The sequence below is a fragment of the Cupressus sempervirens genome, chromosome 7 (genome assembly GCF_028749045.1).
Source record: "Cupressus sempervirens isolate cs-2001-9-10 chromosome 7, ASM2874904v1, whole genome shotgun sequence".
In the NCBI taxonomy this organism is placed as follows: Eukaryota; Viridiplantae; Streptophyta; class Pinopsida; order Cupressales; family Cupressaceae; genus Cupressus; species Cupressus sempervirens.
The window spans coordinates 439,157,955-439,173,203 of NC_143124.1; positions in this window are offsets into that span (position 1 = coordinate 439,157,955).

Here is a 15,249-nt window from a genome sequence, read left to right on the forward strand (position 1 = left end):
GGAACACACACCCATAACATTTTGTGATAGGTTGCCTTTCTGATGCAAGAGCATCCAAAGGTATAAGGGCAATCCTGTGTACCCCAAAAAAAATGTACTTAGACTTAGTTTCTGTTTCATGTCTTTACATTTTTGGATACCCATTTGGGTCAAATAAAGGTTCCAACTCTCACAGTTCAACTATCAGTGTGCTAGAAAATCTCGAAAAAATAGGACCATGCAATTTGGCCATCATTTTGGTGACCTAGAATGTGTAAATTGGCCAGATGAATGTAATTGTGATTTAGAGCATTCCAAAAAAAGAATCAGGTCAAAAGGCCCCACGGTTTGAAAGTTATTGCAATTTTTTTGGGTTTTGGAGACCTCCTAAGAATGCTTCGAAGTCAGGTTAGGGGCATTAAATGACCTCAAAAAGGACCAAAAAATGGAGGATGAGTGAGGCTTTTCCATAGGGCTATAGAGGGCTTCGAGAGCTTTTCAAAAATGTAAACAGTTCGTCAATCGGAGCTACAGTTCAAAAGTTATGCCTCCCGAAAGTTCGGTTACCATTTCTGGATTCTTCTAGATTTGCACTGACTTCTAACGCAGCTTCTGGAACCTTCTATTTGGTCGGTGTATGCCTATTAGAACTTTCTAGAATGTACTCCTAGTCCTTAACCCCCCGGGGTCTATTTAAGGAGATTTCTGGCATTGTAAAAGGCAATTCAGAGTGGAGTTTGAGAGGAGGTACTGAAAGGAGAAATTATCTCCAGATTTATGTTATTGTAAGCCCTTAGGGCATGTTTTGAAGTTTATTTTCCTATAATTTTTGTACTAGCTTATTTTCTCAATTAATATAATTTTCCCTTTTCTGTTGTGTCCATTTTGTTCTTGGGTTGTGTCCCCATCAAGTGGTATCAGAGCTAGTTTTCCTAAGTGTGTAGACAGAATGCCGACTGTGAGGCAGTTTGCACCAGGACTATGTGGTTGTGGGTTTCAGTTAAGAAGATGCCTCCATGAAGAGAGCGTGGTGGAAGGGCCAGAGCTATTAATCCTAAGGAGGTTAGAGCCCTCCAAAGGCAGGTGCAAGCATTGCAAGAGGAGCTTCGTAGAGGAGCAAATGTTGTCGCAGGTGACAATAGTGAGGATGACAATGAAGAAGAAGTAATGGAACCAGAAGGGGAATTTGACGGGGAATTTCTAAATCATGTAGAGGAAAGGCTTTTTAGGGCCATTACTAAGTTTGGGAAAAGACCTACAATTGAAGTGGGTGTATTTTCGGGAAATCTGAAACCAGATGAGTTGATCGATTGGATCAATGAACTAGAAGAATACTTTGAGTATGAGGATATTAGGGACCCAGATAGGGTTAAGTTTGCAAAGGCCAAACTGAAAGGCCATGCCAAAATCTGGTGGCAAGAGGTTCAATTGGAAAGAAACAAAAGAGGAAAGGAGAAGATCACAAGATAGGATCGCATGGTGGACAAATTGAAGAAGCAGTTCATTCCTGTGGACTATGAGCTTGATTTGTTTAAGAAGATGCATAGGTTAAAGCAAGCAGGAAGATCAGTACAAGAATATACAAAGGAATTTTACTGACTCTTGATTAGAGCGGGACATGCAGAAGCAAATAAGGAGAAGGTTGCTCGTTATATCGGTGGGTTGCGACCTAGCATCCAGGAGGAATTAAATCTAGTAAGAATGTCCAGTGTTGAAGAGGCATACCAGTTTGCCCTACGAGTTGAAGAGAAGTTGAATAAAAGGTTTGAAGGAAGACAAAGAGGGCGCGGTCAAGGAGGAAGGGGAAGCGGTAGATCATCTGGAAATCGCAATGAAACCCAAAAGAAAAATGAAGATGTGGGTACTAGCAGGAACTAGAGGAATGAGGGTTTCAACCGCTCCCATGATCAAGACTTTGGAAATCAAAGAGGAAGAGGTAGAGGACGTGGACAAGGAAGAGGCGGCTTCCGTGGTACCTGTTTCCATTGCAATGAAGAAGGTCATCGTGCCTTTGAATGCCCTCAACGACAAGGAAGGACAGATAGGAGAGCTGAGGGCCAAGCTAGGGTTGCTCATGTGGATGAAGATTCACAATCATCACATTCAGAGGATGCAGAAAGAGGAGAGACCTTGGTAAATGAAAGAGTCCTACTAAGTGGAGAGATTGAACCAGGACAACGGAGGAGTTTGTTCTGTACCAGATGCAAGTGTGAGGATAAATGTTGTAACGTGATCATTGATGGTGGTAGCAATGATAACTTGGTATCAGAAGAGATGGTCTCTAAGCTGAAGCTCAAGAGGGAGAAACATCCCCAGCCCTATCAGATTGCTTGGGTAAAAGATGATCATAAGGTCCTGGTAAGTGAACAATGTTTAGTGAAGTTCAAAATTGGGAGTTACCATGATGAAGTTCTCTGTGATGTTATTTCGATGGATGTTTGCCATCTATTGTTGGGTAGACCATGGAAATTTGATAGGCATGCAGTACATGATGGACATGCAAACACATACTCTTTGACAAAGGATGTAGTTCGCCACAAATTGAAGCCCATGAAAGGGGAAGGTGAAAAGGTATGTAGCAGTGCTAGGATTTGTCTTGTTGATGGAAGGAAGTTTTTAGATGGCATGAAACATCAACATATGTGCTATGCTTTGATTCCTAGGAAAGATAAAGAAGGTAGTAGTGAAATACCACTTGAAGTTTCAAATTTACTAGGGGAGTTTGGAGATATTATCTCTGATAATGTTCCAGATGGATTGCCACCAATAAGGCAAATCAGTCATCAGATAGATCTGATTCCAGGAGCTAGTTTGCCTAACAAGGCTGCTCACAGGATGACTCCTACTGAAACAAAGGAGCTAAATAGACAGGTTCAGGAACTATTGAGGAAGGGCTTGATTCGAGAGAGCCTAAGTCCATGTGCAGTACCTGCAATACTTGCACCAAAGAAGGATGGAGAGTGGAGGATGTGTACAGATTCTCGAGCTATAAATAGGATAACCATCAAGTACCGGTTTCCTTTGCCAAGGATGGATGATCTTATGGACTGCTTGAGTGGAGCTCAGTACTTCAAAAAGATAGATCTGAAGAGTGGTTATCACCAGATACGGATTCAAGAAGGAGATGAGTGGAAAACAGCCTTCAAGACCAAGGAGGTCTTTATGAGTGGTTAGTCATGCCCTTTGGATTGACAAACGCCCCAAGCACCTTCATGCGGCTCATGAATGAGGTACTTAAGAAGTTCTTGGGAAAATTTGTTATTGTCTATTTGGATGATATTTTAATTTTCAGCAAGATTTTGGAAGAACATTTACTACATATTCGTAGTGTCCTTGAAAGGCTAAGGGAAGAGAAACTGTTAATTAATCTGAAGAAGTGTGTCTTTGCAAAAAGGGAGTTAGTCTATTTGGGGTTTGTTATATCACCAGAAGGTCTCAAAATGGATCCAAAGAAGGTAAAAGCCATCTTGGAATGGCCTACTCCAAGGTCTACTACTGAGGTAAGATCATTTCATGGTCTGGTTAGTTTTTACAAGAAGTTTATTAAGAATTTCAGTGGCATATGTGCATCCCTAACTGATACAATAAGAGGGGATAGAAAAGAGTTCAAATGGACTACAGCAACTGCGAGAAGTTTTGAATTGCTGAAGAAGAAGGTAACAGAACAGCCTATGTTGGCACTTCCAGATTTTAGAAAGGTTTTCCAGGTAGATTGTGATGCCAGTGGCAGCGCTATTAGGGCTGTATTAAGCCAAGAAGGTAAGCCTATTGCATATTTTAGTGAAAAATTGAATGATGCAAAGAAGAAGTATTTTGTTTATGATCAAGAGTTCTATGCAATAGTTCAGGCCTTAAAGAAATGGAGGCATTATTTATTGCCAAAGGAATTTGTTTTGTATACTGATCATCAGTTATTACAGTACCTAAATAGCCAAGGTAAATTGAATCAGAGGCATATGAAGTGGGTAGAGTTCTTGCAGAGCTATACATTTGTGTTGAAGCATAGAAGTGGAAAATCTAACAGGGTTGCAGATGCACTAAGTAGGAGACAGTTGTTACTTATAATGCAGGTTGAAGTAGTTTGGTTTGATGAACTCAAGAATTTGTACCCTGAGGATCTTGATTTTGCTGAAGCATGGAAAGCTTGTAAAGAGCCTGTTGCTATAGATAGAACCAAGTGGTTAGACTATTTGATTCAGGATGGCATGTTGTTCAAGGGTAGTCAATTGTGCATTCCAAGGAGTTCCATGAGGAAAAATCTGATTAAAGAGAAACACAGTGGAGGGATGGCAGGACATTTTGGTCGAGATAAGATCATTGCCATTCTTAGAGAACATTATTTTTGGCCTCAAATTTCACAGGATGTGAAGAAGTTTGTACAAAGTTGCCAGGTTTGTCAAGTTGCCAAGGGGTTTAGTCACAATACTAGCCTATATCAGCCATTGCCTGTTCCATCAAGGCCATGGGAGGACATAAGTATGGATTTTGTTCTTGGATTGCCAAGGACACAAAGGGGTAATGACTCAGTATTTGTGGTTGTTGATAGGTTCTCCAAAATGGCACATTTCATTCCATGCCACAAAACTCATGATGTTGTCCATATTGCAAACTTGTTTTTCAAAGAGGTGGTAAGACTACATGGTCTTCCAAGGAGTATAGTTTTTGACAGAGATACTAAATTTGTGGGGTATTTCTGGAGGACATTGTGGAAAAAGTTGAGAACAGACTTGAAATTTAGTTCCACGCATCACCCACAAACTGACGGCCAAATAGAAGTGGTAAACAGAAGTCTAGGCAATTTGCTGAGATGTTTAGTTGGGGATAAGCCCAAGGGATGGGATTTGATTCTACCACAAGCAGAGTTTGCTTACAATAACTCTATAAATAGGAGTACTGGAAAATCACCATTCCAAATTGTATATGGGAATAGCCCAAGGACTGCACCAGAGTTGAGGAAGATAGAACAAGGGGAGAGGACAAGTGCTGAAGCTAAGGAATTTGCTGAACATATCAAGCGTCTACATGAGGAGGTTCAGGCACACATTACCAAGATGAATCAAGAGTATAAAGCTAGGGCTGATCAAAGGAGAAGACATAAAGAATTCCAAGTAGGGGATCTAGTCATGGTGTACTTACGAAAAGAAAGATTTCCAACCGGTACTTACAACAAGTTGAAAATCAAGAAATTTGGCCCCTACAAAATTTTGAAGAAACATGACTCAGAAAATGCATATGAAGTGGAGCTGCCAGATGGTATTCACATTTCTCCCATTTTCAACATTGTAGATTTAACAGAGTATCATGATGATGGTGCAGATGAGGAGCTGGTGTTAGAGCCATGTCTGATTCTTGCTTCTAAGAAGGAGGAGATAGAAGCCATTCTAGATCATCGTGTGGGTAGGAATACCAGATATAGGCAGTATGAAGAGTATTTGGTGAAGTGGAAAGGATGGCCGATCGAGGACTCAACTTGGATTTCAGCAGCTGAGGTTTCCCATTTGGGATTTCCTCTACCATTCATAAAGTGACAAGGTCACTTTTCAATCTACCCTGGGTGTTTGATGCAGGAGCATCCAGAGGTATAAGGGCAATCCTGTGTCACCCAAAAAAAAATGTACTTAGACTTAGTTTCTGTTTCATGTCTTTACATTTTTGGATACCTATTTGGGTCAAATAAAGGTTCCAACTCTCACAATTCAACTATCAGTGTGCTAGAAAATCCCAAAAAAATAGGAGCATGCAATTTGGCCATCATTTTGGTGACCTAGAAGGTGTAAATTGGCCAGATGAATGTAATTGTGATTTAGAGCATTTCAAAAAAAGAATCAGGTCAAAAGGCCCCATGGTTTGAAAGTTATTGCAGTTTTTTTGAGTTTTGGAGACCTCCTAAGAATGCTTTGAAGTCAGGTTAGGGGCATTAAGTGACCTCGAAAAGGGTCAAAAAATGGGGGATGAGAAAAGCTTGTCCATAGAGCGCTTCGAGAGCTTTTCGAAAATGTAAACGGTTCGTCAATCGGAGCTACGGTTCAAAAGTTATGCCTCCCGAAAGTTTGGTTGTCGTTTCTGGATTCTTCTAGATTTGCACCAACTTCTAAAGAAGCTTTTGGAACCTTCTATTTGGTCGTTGGATTCCTACTAGCACTTTCTAGAATGTACTCCTAGTCCTTAACCCCCCGGGGTCTATTTAAGGAGATTTCTGGCATTGTAAAAGGTAGTTCGGAGTGTAGTTTGAGAGGAGGTACTGAAAGGAGAAATTATCTCCGAATTTATGTTATTGTAAGCCCTTAGGGCATGTTTTGAAGTTTATTTTCATATACTTTTTGTACTAGCTTATTTTCTCAATTAATATAATTTTCCCTTTTCTGTTGTGTCCATTTTGTTCATGGGTTGTGTCCCCATCACTTTCTTAATCACGATATTTGGCTTGTATGTCCACATTGACAATGATAGGTATGTGAGATCCATCAATTGCTCCAATACAATCCTATAGATAGTGAATTTATAATTAAATTTACACATAGAATTTCAAATCAACAAAACAAATATGTGTCAATAGGAGAGTTACCTTGAATTAGGGATCAAAACGGTCCTTCCCAAGAATTTCAGGAGGAGAGTAAGGAGTATCAAGTATCAAGTAATCAACATGCAACACTAATATAGCCCTCAATACTTTATGGAAGTGTTGGCTTATTGTCTCTCTAGGGTGACCAAAGTTATGGGCAATCTTACAATTCCTCAAATTATGGCCAAGAGTATGGAGGAACATCATTAGTTGTTCTTCCAATGATATGTTTATCGTATCTTTGATGCTTTCATTTCTCCTAATAATTTTAGCTAGGTGAAAGAAGGCTCTCCTACTCATGTGAAGTTGGTCATGACAAATCGTCTTAGTTGAATGGATGATACACTAATAAAATGGAATTTCATCTCTTTTGTCCATACACCTCTCTCATCTTACTTCTTGTGCAGATGTTGCAATGGATATTGCAAGGGTAACAAGGGCAACTACTACAACAAGAATGACTCTATTCTTCCTAGCAATGAGTCCATGAATCCTTGGATCATTAGCAAGATCAATTAATGACCTAAATACACATGACAAACATTTCAATCAATTATCAACTAAAATATTTATCTGAAACTATCATGCAATATTTCTATCAGTTATCATAACTATAATTTTAATGGTTATCTATTGTAGAAACCTAATTGAATGATTATAGTGTCATGTCTCCTTATCTCTTGTCATATCCCCTTTTGTATATTTACCAAGACCAACACCCTTTTACAAGAATCTGAATCTGATAGCCAACAATTTATCCATTCAAGTAGCAAAAGTACAAATGCTTCATACCAACATAATCAAGTTTGTTTGGCACTTCCCCAAGGATCTTAGTTTATTGAAGGGAATATTTTTATGGAGAGATGTGGAGACATGGGACCAAAATATTAAAAAAAATTGCAATTCTCATCAAATCATTGGCTATAAGACTAACATTGCATCCATACATGATACCAAATTTAGTATTGGAGTCAAATTGTGAAAATGAAATGCATAACAATAGGAGAATTTAAAATATTTTTAATGCCATTTTGTTCTTTATTAGGTTTCTTACATGGTTGAATGTCAGCAATCATATTTTTTCACACAATATAGAATGTAACAAAACCCACCTTTATGCATGATAGTTGCAAATGTTTTATTGGCATCACTCTTTCATTAAAAAAATTCATAGAAGAATGGACTATATGGGATAACATAAATGTGATGTGTTTATCTAAGATAGCTTAGTTTTGGCTTGGATTAGAGATAGAGCTAGAACATCATCCATGACTTTAAGAAGAATCCATAGTACAAGAGATACTGATAGATTTAGTTGGAAGGAGACCAATCTTTTTGACTACTATCCCTTGATCCCGATGAGGAGCATTAGATATATGAAAGATTACACTTGTCCATCATGAAAAATCACAATGATACGAGATTTGGAGGTTATTGTGGTCAATTAAAATCTAATTTAAGATGTGTGGACGGATGAGAGCCACATGGATTTGTTTTGTTTGATATACATAACCTATTACATAATTTTATGATTAGAATGGAATCTCAAAGCAAGAACTTTCATTTTACAATGCTTCTTTCTATTTGAGTTTCAATCACTTACTCCTACAATGCTTGTTGACACTTAGAATGTAGACTGAGATTTGTTGATTACTGACAATCACACAACCTCTTGTTTTTAATATGTTCAACTTAGTAAATGGCCAAGGAATATAGGGGAATTTAAAATCATCAAGTTGATTCATGCTACGATGTGTCTATTTGTGTATTGTAAAGTATGTCTTGAATCCAGCCAAAGAACATTTGTGTAGTGCTCTTACAACTATACTAGGTAAGTGATACCATGGAAACTAGCATGCCTATAAGAGGAAGGAGAAATTTCTATGTCAACCAAAATATACTTTTGTGAAGTTAAAATCATAACTATTTTTTATTATAAGGTAAATAGCGTGTTCAACAATTGACCTTGTTTGATATTCTTGGAAGAGTTCATAGTATGGGTATTGTGTCAAGGGTTTCTGATTGAGAGTTGGAGTTGGGAAATCATGAATGAGGTTTAATTTTGGAGGTTGAAGGTGAACGTATCTTTATTCAACACCTTCCTTCATATGCTTGATGATGGTTGATTGATAGATGGGAAATGTTGGATTGTTAACTTCTCTAGCATATTCATTATCATGACATCCAATCCAAGAGCAGATTATTATATGTTTATTATCCACCATACAACATTATCTACACACAATCATGGTGCATTATCTACCATACTTCTAAGAGCATTATCTATCATACAACATTTTTATATGTTAATGTTTATTGATTATGATGACAAGTAGGACATTGCTGACTTTGGAAGTGTCCTTTGTACACTACACACAATCATAAACATAATCAACATTATTCAAACAATTTCTGACTATAGATCAACATTTGTTGTCCCTTCCTATTTGCTCTTAAATGGGCTTGATTATACAATTACTTAGGAAGTTTCTTTGAACCCTAATGTCAATCAGTAATTACACATATGTGAATGGCTACATGCTTAAACTACATAAACAAAATAATGGGTCCTCCATTATGCATGCTTCAATAATAGTAGTAACTATGAGTAAGCACGAGGTTCATTCCATTGATAAGATATAAGAGAGAAGAATGGATAGGGCATGAAGGAGGGTTAGGATAAGATATGGAGAGTAGAACCAAAGACATTTCCATGTGGTGTCGAACTGAGGTAGAAAGCAAGTAACACTACAAACATAGGAGAATAAATATTATTGAGCAATTGTCAAAAGATAAGATATATTAAATGGCAAAAAATATATTGTTTAAGAAAGACAATTACTATGGGATATATTGAACATATTATGAATACTAAAATATGGATTACATATCAATAAAGTCAAGAACTTCAATGCCTAGTATAGACCATGGGGAAGAGTTGCAGTCAGGTCTATCTTGTGAAGGAAACTACTAGATGAGGATACATGAGGGTGGAGGGTTTCTTGCAGGGCCATTTTGTATGCACATAAGGGAGGGATTTGTTGGATGCAAATTTTCGTAGGCAGTGGCTTCTCCTACTATTGTTATTGTAGGGTAGAGCTAAGGTTTCACTAGTCGAGGGAGGTCATAACAGAGGGGGTGCGACTTAGAAAAAAAAGGACCTTTGGAATGGGGTACAAACATCCCTCAAAGCATAAATGATAAGGAGTATTGTTGGATGTTGTTGTTATTAGCTCGGTATACATGCATGCAAAATATGGAATGTCATGTGACCTATTTGACAGAATGCCTGAATGTAATGTGGCCATCACATTGCATGGTTGTTGGATATGTTTGAAATAGTTACATCAAGTGAATATATGTATGCTTAAGCCACTATATATGTTCAAGTTACAACTTCCCTAGTGGACATGTATGCAAAATAGGAAATCACATGTGAGACATGTAAACTGCTCTACAAAAGGCAATGTCTAGAATATTTTTAACTAGTAATCACACATCATATTTTTATCTTTATACCCTAACTATCACTTGCACAAAACCACATGGTAACTACTTTTTATTTAGATAAAACCTGCTAATCGTGTACCTCTACAAAGACTTAATTTCTCATCATTGGTAGCCAGAGATGTGAGGAAGATTTCTCGCGCTAGTAGCCAAAGATATCAGGAAACTATTCTAAAAAACTATTAGAATGAAGATAATTTTGATGCTGATTGTTACAAGAAATTTGTAGGAAAAATGATGACTGGCCTCAAGAAAATGTATCAGTTGAAATGGGGCTTCAACTCTTGGACAATAGCGACTCTGGCTCTATGCACATGTATTTGCAATGCACAAACCCTATTTTTTCCCTCCATAAGATCGAGCATGTTGATAGACCTAGCCAAATATTAAATTTGGTTTAGAAAAGAGTTGAATAGGAATAGGATATTCCTATTCCACCTATTTAGTGGGAAGTCTGCCATGCCCATTTTGGGCTAAAATTAGAATAAATATATTCCTATTGTACTTTTCATTTTTGCATCCAAACATTGAATTTTTGAATTCTTGTAGTTGAATTCTCCTATTCGCATCCAATTCATGCTACCAAACAAGCCCTTAGAGTTAAGTATGACACTTTTAATTGACTTAGGACATAATTCATCCACCTGTCAAGAGAATCTAAAATTGGACTACCACTATGCAACACCCAAAGTGTACCATTTATTTAACCACCAATGGCATCAATGAAACCTTTGTATGCACTAGGTATGCAGGTCAAAATTAAGTATTTTTCTTATTTTCAATCTCTCCTTCATCCATCTCTTTATCTCTTTACCAATTGATATCACCATCTATAGCTCTTTCTATTTCTCATTGTCTACCTCTCCCTATGTATCTCTCAAGAATTATTTCTATCCTTACCTCTCGATCTCTCCTATTTGTCTATCAATTTCTCTCCCATCCTCTCACTCTATATTCATCTCTATCTATATCTTCCACCTCCCCCTCCATATCTTGAAAAATCTCCCTCTATCTATCCATCCATCTCTCTCTATCACCCATTTTTATCTACCTTTAAATCTCTACATCTTTGCATTTCTCCACAATATCTCCCTCCATCAGTATCTCTATTTTTTACCTCTACATCCCTCTCTATCCCTAATATATATCTCCCATTTAGATGGCCATATATCTTTGTCTTTCTCTTTTACATAAATCTCTATCTTCTTCCATCTATCTCCCCATTTCTTTTCTCCATGTATTTATCTATTGACATCTTCATATCTATTTGTATATATGTAATTATCTATGTTTGATGTCTATTTATCATTACCTCTTTACCTCCCTCCTCTCCCTATACATTTTCTTATCTTTTTTTTCTCTCTATTAATCCATCTCACCATCTATGTATCTCTTTCTTATCTTTCAATGTTTTCTTGCCTCTATATCTGCCTCTCTCTATCTATGTGGCTTTCTTTATTTCATCTCTTCATGTACCTCTCTCTCTCTCTCTCTCTCTCTCTCTCTCTCTCTCTCTCTCTCTCTAGATCCCTCTCTACATCCCTCTCTACATTCATCCATTTGTCCCTCTCATTATCACCTCATCTCTCTACTCACTTCATATACCTATATTTATCTTTCTTTGATTTTCATCTCACTAGTTTATGAGCAATAGTTGCATGAAATCTATATACAAATTATGTACTCTATGAAAATTATGTAACTTTTTTTGAAATTTGTAAATACTTGATTTGATATATATATATATATCACTTTCATGTGACATAAACTTATTTTAAAACAAATTTGCATATATTTGATTTGATTTTTTAAAATTTGATTTCTTTTAATTATATTAGTTATATGTATACAAACTTCTTTTGTATTTTGAGGCACTTACTTAAAGGATAAATTGGCTAAATATTTTATCAAAAGTATGTTTATATTTTATAATTTTTTTAATTCTCACAATAACTAATATGATTTGTGATGAGAGTTGTTTATGACCCATATTCATACCATCTTTTCACCATTTTACATACCATCATATTCATTTCCATATTCTATTATATTCCATTTCATCCATATGTTTGTCATCTTATGTTGCATATGGTTAAATATAAATAAGTAATGCTTAATAAAGTTTTTAGATACATTAACGAAAATTTATAATTGATTAATTTTACTAATCAATGTTGTTATTTTATGCCTTGAAATATATGTTTATATATCTCGAAACATATAATACAAGATATGTGGACTTATAGAAAAGAGAAAAATTTGTCGATAAAAAATACCATAGTTTGTTTTGCATTTCAATTTGCACAAAAATGAGGACGAATTTCAAAAATTGATGATCTGGGTTTTGCAAAATGAGGCCATTTAACTTTCTATGTGGCCAAATCTCCATATAGTGAATCATTAAAGAGTTGTTAATGATTTTCTAAACATAATAATTTCAAACCTATTCTTACAGGCAACCAACTCTCAATGTTTTTTTGCAATAAATGATGATTCTAATCATGGGGAAATTGATTTATGGAGGATATAATTTTTTGTACAATATGTGGTTGATTTGTTAGATCTTTGGTGGAGCAAAACCAACTGAAATATGGAGGAGAATCTTTGGCTTACTGATCGAAGACTCAAAATGGTTAAGTCATAGATGTCATAACATCCACCTCGACTTCACACAAGAACATTGGAAAGAAATAATGAACAATAAATACAAACTTAACATAAAGCATACTAGACACGTTACCATGGTTGAGCTTGAAAAATCAAGATCAATTCAGCATAATATCACAATTAGAGAACCCCCAAGCCTTTGGTAGACGTCCTAGAACTGGTCAACACTCTAGTCAACCCAAACCCCAAAACATAGACAATGTACAGATAACAAAGTAGTCTCATAGTTTGGTTTGATTTTGAAGACATAATGTTGAGTTAAATGTAAGGTTTAACTATTTGTTTCAATGTAAGTTTTTGAATACCTAAGATTTACAAATTAACCCTTTACTATTTACCCATTCTTATATTCAAATAAAATATAGAATTACTCATCATAGACAATAGTACTACTGGTGTTGTGAGCAGCAGTGTACAGGTTTTAATGTTTTTGCCAGCGATACAAGGGATGTAAGAAAGAAAAAGGGTAGGTGGTGGGTAAACCCCCCCTCCCCCATATTATTATTATTTTAATTAAATTTTTTTTATAAATAGTTTTTGTTTAATAAAATTTTATATAAATTTAAAAGAAAACAAAAGCCTCTCTTTAATTTTTTTTAGTTTAATATTTTTTTTAATAATAGTTCTAGCATTAATCTAATAGGGAAAATATGACCAACTGGTCGAATTTTCTCTTTAAATTTTTCGTTTTTAATCTTCAAAACCCTCCCCATTTTAATATCTAATTTGTAAATTATTCAATAGGGAATTTAAGATATTTAAATCTCTACATATGCAGAAGATATTGACATGCATATCAGTAATTTACCATATTGAAATATTCAAGAATTCATCACAAATAAATTTAGATGTACAATCCACAGTCATGAAGAAGATAGGAAAAGAAATAGTGTAATTAATGGTGCGAATTAATCACAAGAATCTACTTGGACTTTGATACTAAATTGCTACACCCAAAAATATTTGCGAGAGAAATTTCTCCTCTCAAAACCTTCTCTCTTCAAAAATTATTTCCTCTTCCAAAATTCATGGTCCTTCTCAAAACTTTGGTCCCTTGAAAACGAACCCTCAATTGGTGATAAGGAGTTCTCTCCTAAATTCGACGCACTAATTGTGTGGTCACCCGAGAGGACTCCTTGCTCACCAAACTTTAACTCTTATTATCTTTTCTTTATCTTTTTCATGCATGTCTAATGAATTATAAAATAACTTTATTTAATTTCACTTGACTTCTCTCTTTAATTATCTATGTTGCTTGCAGGGATGGAGCAAGATTATCTGTGAGTCTAATTCCTAAGTGGTGGTTAACTTGCTTTCCTTGTAGAAGCTTGAGGATGTTAGTTGGCAGCTAGCCACTATTGTTAATCAGATTATTCTCTTTTGTATCTATTTTGAGTTCATTAGGTTTACTTATATTCCTTGTGAATGGAATAGAGCTACTAATTGTTTAGCCAAATGGGCTTCTAGTCATGCTTCGAGCTAGAATATTATGCACAGGGAGCAACTTCCCTTTGAGATGGTGCAAGAATTTGATGAACTTGTTTCTTAGGATAGAGCTCCTTGTTGAGCTCTCCTTGTTGTATTTCTTTCTGTCTTAATAAATTTTTACCCCTTTTTTCCCAATTATTATTAAATTAAATAAATATTATCACATTCTAAAATTACACATAACTTTTATCTTTTAAATTTAATTCTTTTTATTTAATTAATTCTCCAAATTAATTAAATATTAAAAATATCATAACAATTTTCTATTAAATTAAATCATTTAATTAGACTTAATAAATAGAAAAAAATCACCAAAGACCTATAGGACGAAATGTGAAAACCCATCATAGAAAACCACATACAAAATCAAACTAAAGGGTTTTAATCATGAATTAACGTCATCCAACGCATTTGGAAGGCGAGCAACTCAGATATTTGTCCTAATTTTCTAGGATAAATGGCTTAAAGGTTTAGGATTTGGACTTAAGAATTTATCTCCCCTCTCTTACCATTGAGATAATACGATAGGGTACACTCATCTTGGCAATTCAAGGAAGTCGATACTCGGAGTACCTACAATCTGCATAAAATCCATGCATGTACAAACACATATATACTAAGCTAAATAAATAATGGTAAGAAGTGGTGCATCGTGTAGATCTTGACTAGCAGGTGACTACAACTCCCTTCCTTAACCACATCAGAAATGCCATACATAAAGAAAACATACATACACACCATACACATGCAGTATGGGGTAAGTATCCATAAGAAAATACATACGATAATCCATCTAACTAATCATCATTAATAACTGAAAACACTATAATAATCATCATGCATACATGAAGTATAAAGTACCAAGTAATCTCATCATAAAATCAACTAAATATGAAATAATATTTAATAATCTCAAAATATTGCTACTAATCGTCGAGCATAAAACTTGCCTAAAAGAATTTGACAATGATATCAAAAATGCAAACTAGGGGCAGGCACTACATCCAACCTGCCTAGACTTAGGCTTACTCCTGGAAGTCTACAAG